Source organism: Lactuca sativa, chromosome 5 (genome assembly GCF_002870075.4).
Source record: "Lactuca sativa cultivar Salinas chromosome 5, Lsat_Salinas_v11, whole genome shotgun sequence".
Classification (NCBI taxonomy): domain Eukaryota; kingdom Viridiplantae; phylum Streptophyta; class Magnoliopsida; order Asterales; family Asteraceae; genus Lactuca; species Lactuca sativa.
Genome location: NC_056627.2, coordinates 277,743,441 through 277,750,398, shown reverse-complemented (window position 1 = coordinate 277,750,398; position 6,958 = coordinate 277,743,441). Strand labels below are relative to the sequence as shown.

The following is a 6,958-nucleotide window of genomic DNA, read 5'->3' as shown; positions in this document are numbered from 1 at the left end:
CCACCTCCTGGACATTTTAGATCGGCCTCCACCCTTTGAAAACTGTAATTCTTCCCTTTGCCTTGTGTGGTGCTTTTGTGCTTTTGTTTTGAACTTTGGTGGGTTTTGTGCATCTTGAAGTGGTAGAAGAATAAGTTTGAAGACTCATCCATTGGAGGAGAGCTTAGAGATCCAGATTTAGCTCCATCATTCGGTGACTTTTGAGGTATAAAGTCCATATCTTGTCTACTCTTTGCATTGATCTACTCTTTAGCTTGTTTATGGTCATTTTGGTCTCTTTTGGTTGGTCTTGATGAACTAAGGCTATTTTAGAAGCTAAACCTTGTAGATCTAGACGTTTTAAGGGTCCCTCAAGCATAAAAATGCAATCTTTATGGTATTTATGGACTCATGCATGTGTTAAGTCATTTGTTAAGCTCTTTTGAGCTCTAAGAGCCTGATTAAGCCATACATGCATGTAAAGTTGCCAACTTTACGTGATAAACCACCTTAAGGAAGTCAGATCTGAGTGTTGGGATGAAGTCTTAATCGATTAAGAGCTGAATGATGGAAGTTGGCCAAGTTGGCTAAGCATACGAGCTGAGTACACCCCGCGTACTCAGCATATGGACTCCAGACTCTTGGGCTCTCAGTTTTGGGCCATGTTTGGACTTAGGTGATTAGGTCCTTGTTGGGCCGTCAGGTTTTAGTTGGGCTGATGTTTTATTTTGGGTTCACTTGGATGAAGGCCCACAAAGGGACTTGCGCTCAATTTGGAAAATTGGGCCATATTTCGGCTTTATGGTGACCGTTTTGGAATTGGGCCTTCTAGGGTAGTTGGTTGGGACTTAGGTGCTGTTTGTTTTTTTGAAGCCAAAATGTCTGCAGTCTGCGGACCACATCTGCAAGCCTTTGCGGCAGAAGAGGTGGACCAAATGTCTGCAGTCTGCAATAAGAAGACTATTTGTTTTTAACATCTGCAGTTGTTGAAATAAATTAATTTTTCAAACTTAATTTCATGTCATAAAGATTAAAAATGCATTTTCAGCAAAAAGAGAAAGAAAAAAAACGGGTGGTCTTTTTTTTTTTGGTTAAAATGAGGTCTGAAGACCTTTGAAGACAGTGGCCCATGTCTGCGCCAGGAAGACCTCGCGCAGACGTTTTTTGGTCTGCGCACTTCCAAAAAACAAACACTCTGCGAGGGCATATGTATGCGCGTTGTCTGCGCGGCGCAGACAAAAGTGGTTGCACAGCTCTTCACAAAAAAAAAAAAAAACAAACAAACAAACAGCCCCTTAGTCTTTGACCAAGCTACATAAAGGGTAAAATGGTCTTTTTACCCTAATTTATAATGATGGTTATGGATTGGAATCCAATTATTAATTGGATGTTATTAGTATTGATAGCATGGGGATTTTTCGGACCAGCAGCCAAAGAGTTATCAGTGTGATTCAACATTTAGAGGTGAGTCTTCCTCACTGTGTTAGCGGGTCGAAGGCACCAATGCCGACCCACGGTTTGTTATGCTAGGGTGCTAGATGTCTACGTGACTCTCGCATGTGTATCAGTGTATGTATGCTCAATGGTCGGGGCCCAATGAGTAATCTGTATGCCATTACTTGTTTTACTTATATGTTTGTATGTTATACGGGGCCCGTTGTGAGAGTTAGGGTGAGGCCCATTATACTCAGTGGGCGGGGCCGTTATGCGAGTTGGGGTCGGGCCCGTTACACTCATCGGGGCGAGGCCCATTATATGTTTGATATGTGTGGTATGTGGTATTTTGGGTAAACTCATTAAGCTTCGTGCTTACAATTTCAGTTTATGGTTTAGGTATTTTTGGTGCAAAAAGGAAGAGCTCGGGGTGATTGTAGTGCACACGATATAGTTCCGTATTTTCATAACTCTAATAATTTGTGATGTTTTGATACATTTGATCTTTTTGAGATTTATGTTGATGTTTTGGAAAAACGTTTTATTAATTGAAAAATGAAATTTTTGGGTCTTATTTTTGGGACGTTACATTAGATCTCCAATGCTTTAACGGTATGTGTTTTTTTGGGGGTAACTAACAAGGATCCTCTATCCATGGTGGGATTGCAAGAAGTAGCAAGTGGAATGGAATTCCAAAAGAATAAAGAATAATAGACAAGGAAATCATTTAGCGAATAAATCTTTTAAGATAATTTTCTATAGTCTTGGTTCCAAGACTTCTCTTCATGTTGACTTCCCTAGTAATAATGTCATGTGATTTCCTTAAGGTGCGATTCAAACAGTTCAACAGTTATTACCCTCTTAGAACAAAAGATGTTGTATAATACATATACATGTCTCAGAAGTCATAAATTATATCTTTGTAAATCGAATGTGGTTCACCACATGAAAATCAAGTGTTATCAATCTCTGTCCTTGTGACACCACTAAAGTGTTCAATTCAAGCGAAGCAATCTTCAACAAATCCTTGAACATTCTTTTAAATCTAAAGTTTAGGAGTACATATAATGGTACACTAGTTTGTACTTGTGGGTGATTTTGTGGTTGGTTTAATAAGGTGTTACATGCAAATTGCCAAGAAGCCTTGCTTAGAAGAAATTCATTAGATCTTAAGGTATGTGAAAAGTACACTTATCTATGGTATTATGTTTAATAAAGGTGAAGATTGCAAGGTAGTTTGATATTGCGATGTTGACTATGCACGTGGTAATGATACTCTTCGTTCAACAACATGGTATGCTTTTGTCCTTTGATCTGGTGCAATTCCTTGGTGTAGTAAGAAACAAGTTGTCATATCTATATCAACCATTGAAGCGGCATATCGAGTTATAGTGATGACAACTTAAGAGAGCACATGGATTATGCAACTATTAGAATATACCAAGAGTGCTCTTTATTGTGATAATCTATCATCAATATGATTAGCAATGAATCTGATTTTTCATGCAAGGACCAAGCATGATGAGGTTTATTAGTACTTCATCAGAGAAAAAATCCTACAAGAAGAGATTAAAGTGGAACATGTTGGAGCAACTGATCAAGTTGCGGTATTTGTTTACAAAAAGCTTGAGCGTTACAATTTGTTTACAAAAAGCTTGAGCGTCACAAAAAGCTTGAGCGATATTAGACACTCATAAGTCTCTTTATTTATTATAGTTTTTACCTTTCTGTATTTCCTTTATTCTCATAGGGTTGTTCTTGTAACTTTCTCTTTTATAAATTGATCTTATCTCCTCCTTATTGGGCAAGGAGAGTTATTTAAATGGGCAACATCGTACATCATGTTAAGTAATTTAGCATCATATATCTTCTTACAAAGTTATCATTTATTTATAAGAAATTAAATATCCTCATGCTTTTCTTCCTAATTAATCTTATCCATTTAAAATGATGACAAATGTTCAAAAATGTAATTAATTTTATCAAAATATGACATGTGTCATCATTTCACATATATAGTAAGATACATATGAAGAAAAAGATAGGAGAATATTTGATTTTACTTTATTTATTTGTCATTGGATGGAAATAAATAATGGAGATAGATGGTGGCTAGTCTTTTGAAATTTATCTAATATTTAGTTGGTCAAGTTATGTGAGTCATTTGTTTTTTTATCCATTCTCTTGGGCATGGTTTTGATTTAATAAAGTATACCCAAAGAAAAAACATAGAGAGTTGAATTGTTTATTGCTTATTCAAGTTTGGTACTTGTGATAATAAGTTTTTAGTGTTTAAATAAAAAGATTTTATAAGCATTGATTTAAATAATAAGTTTTTGATAAGTCATTTTCTACTTACTTATTTGCTTACTTAATTAGTTTTTAATAAATTGTTTCTATCATTACATATAAAACAAGAGTTAGTCAAAGGCTAAAACTAATTTATCAACTTATTTTGTTTTCATATCGGATAAACTAACTCAAACACTTTTTTAGAATTTTGTTTTGACACCAAATAAACTAATAAACACTTTAACAAATAAACATAAGTTGCTTTAAATAATTAATCCCCAAACCCCCTTTTATTTTTATTTTTCCAAGTAAGTCCATGCATTAGAGAGCTGCACATTTACCTTGTTTGGTTGTTCAATACATAATACCGATATATCTTCGAATGTCATACCCATTTTAGCCCGATCTATGTAAAAAAAACAGCAAAAATGCACTTCCTAAATAATAAGTCTAAGAGCAACCACATTGGTGGTGATTCTTGCAATATATTGTAAATGCCACCTCTACATTGCATTGTTTGCAAGACACATTGATTATATATTATTATTTTATTATAAAAGTAATATATCAATTGGTTTTCAATATCTAGATATGATTATTTGATTAAAATATTAATATATTACTTTGTAAGACTTTCAATACTTGAAGGACATAGTCCTATGTGTCGTGAAATAATGGCCCACCTAGCCTTGCAAATGATTTGCAAGCCATCGATGTAAATGCTCTAAATGGCAAATTGCAAACCACTTTAAGTCGCATCATCTCAGACACTCGTGTTCTCCGACTGTCGGACATGATTTCAATGTAATCCAAATAGCAATCAAACACCAAGTTGGTCATTTGCAAAAACATATAGACTATAGTCATTTTTGTTAATCTTTTTATAAAATTCAGTTTAAGATTGATAACCAAATAGAATAGTATAAAACATGAATCATCATATCCTTGTATCTTTCTTTTATACTAGACTCTTGCTTAAAATGAAATTTTGGATTCCTTATGCCATTTTGTGATTTCTGCTTTTAAGTATGGGTAATTTGGCACAAGTCTAGTATAATCTGATTTTGATCTATAAGGTGTTGTTTGTTTTTTAAAAAAAAACATCTTCAAACCATTTTCTACTGCGCGGCGCAGCATACGCGCAGCACTTTCTCTCTCGCAACAGTTTGTTTTTTGGAAGACTTTAGACTGCAAAACCTCTGCGCGTGTGCCGCGTGGCGCATCACTTGACTTGTCTCTTCAAACCTCTTCAGCTTTTATTGTTTTGAAGTGTTTTTTTTTAGAATTTTGGTATAATTTATTTTTTTTTTAACTTTTTTTAAAAAAAACTTTTATTTACGGATTTGATACAATTTTTTATTAAAGTTTCCATAATTTTTTTTAACTTGATTTTTAAAAAAAAACTTTGATTTTTTTTTAATTTTTTATCTTTTCTGTTAATAATATTTTCAATTTCGGTTTCAGTTTCATCTTTTTTAACGTGTATAATTTTTTACAAACTTTGTAGACATCTTTTGCAATACTTTCTTAATTTTTTTTATTATTTTCTTTTTTATGTTTTTTAAAATTAGTTTTTTTCTAGAATAAAGTTGTTAGCTTCTTTTATATTTTTGTAAGTTTTTTTTAAAAAGTTTTATATTTTTGTTTTTTTATATGTTCTTTTTACTACTCTTTCAATGTTTTAAGACTAGAATTATTAAAATTTCATTGTTGAGAACTTTTTCAGTTTATAAAATTAGTTTGTTTAAATTTCAGTTTACTGCAGCAGTCTGCAGATGTTAAAAAACAAACATGTTTTTATTATGGACTGCAGCTGTTTGTTCCACTTCTTCTGCTACTGAGGATTGCAGAGGTGGTCCGCATACTTCATGAAATTTCGCTTCGAAAAAACACACAGCACGCCCCCAAACCAAACCAGGAGAGTGAACTGAATACTTATTTCTGTTTACTTTGAATTTACAAATACAAACAAAAAACAAAGTTTTAGCTTGAAAATCACTTGACCTAGAATATATCACTAACATTAAAAAAATAAACATAAAATTAATTGAATACATAACCAAAAAATACATATATAAAAAAATGTTACAATCTATTGAGTATACGCATTTCACGAGCTCTTTTGCGGTGTATAAGCCCAATAAGAAACTATTTGTTTATATTAAACTATAATGTGGTAAAGAAATCTGAAACAGAAAAACAAAAGGCACCAATATGAAAGTTTATTTTCAACATTATAGAATTTGATATAGGTCTTTTGTTTTTGCCATATAACGATTAAAAACATGATTAAGCCTTATGCTAGATTGACAGAAGGAATCAGCAAGCAATTGATGTATAATCATATGGCATAACTTTAGAAGCTCGGCACAACTACAATGGCTGCACCAGGAGAACATCTTAAGCTATGAATACCTCTTAAGTACCTGCTATATTTCATCATCTTCCATTCTGTCAAAAATTACTGTTTTCTGCTTTTAAATCAAAGCTAATTAATTCCCACAACAAACAAGTGAACAATTGTAAACGATGAACAAATTAGAAGACTCAGATGAGTAAGGAATTATATCATCGAATCTAGCCATATGAATTAAAACCGCCTGCAGCAAAAAGCCGGACAGTAACAATTTATAGGCACAGAATCAGGGAACATTTCATCCTCACTGTCATCAAAATAGATCGAATCTGTAACAAGTAATACAGATAGAATACTATGGCGTTTGATTTTAGCTACGAATAACTTCTTCATAGGCATACCACACGTTATAAATCACGAATAAAAAGTGTGGCGATGACTTTTGGAATATAGAATAATGTATCAGTATATATAAAACTAACCAGATTTCTACTCGCTTTGAGAAATAGCTAAGATCCACATTAGAATACACAAATCTGCATCTACGGGGGAAGCTTCGTAAGAAGATGAAAATGATTTAGGGTTTAACTCTATAAGAGAGAGAGAGAGAGAGAGAGAGAGAGAGAGAGAGAGAGATGCCAGGTTTAGGTTTTGAGCTGTGCCATCCATGGCCGTTTTCAATAACCGAAAGATCAGTGTTGCTTTATATACCCGATAGGTTTTAGCAAAACCCCTTCGTTATTATTTTTGTTTTTAGACAAAATTGCAAAAATGGTCCTTGTGGTATGTAAAATTTTGGGGTTTTAGTCCAAACAGTGACTTTTTTGGTTTCGTAGTCCTTTTGGAGTGGTTTGTATGTGAAAATGGTCCCTCCAAAAACTGAAATGACTATAATAC

At 33.4% G+C, this 6,958-nt stretch overlaps 1 long non-coding RNA gene across 1 annotated transcript; it reads right to left on the bottom strand.

Annotated features, from left to right (window-relative positions):
- Window positions 1-5,910: 5,910 nt before the first annotated feature.
- On the bottom strand, window positions 5,911-6,757 carry LOC111904492 (uncharacterized). The gene is made up of 2 exons (XR_002854563.2): window positions 6,544-6,757; window positions 5,911-6,176 (listed from the first exon to the last, which is right to left on the bottom strand). It is a non-coding gene; the product is annotated as an uncharacterized LOC111904492 (long non-coding RNA).
- Window positions 6,758-6,958: the final 201 nt, after the last annotated feature.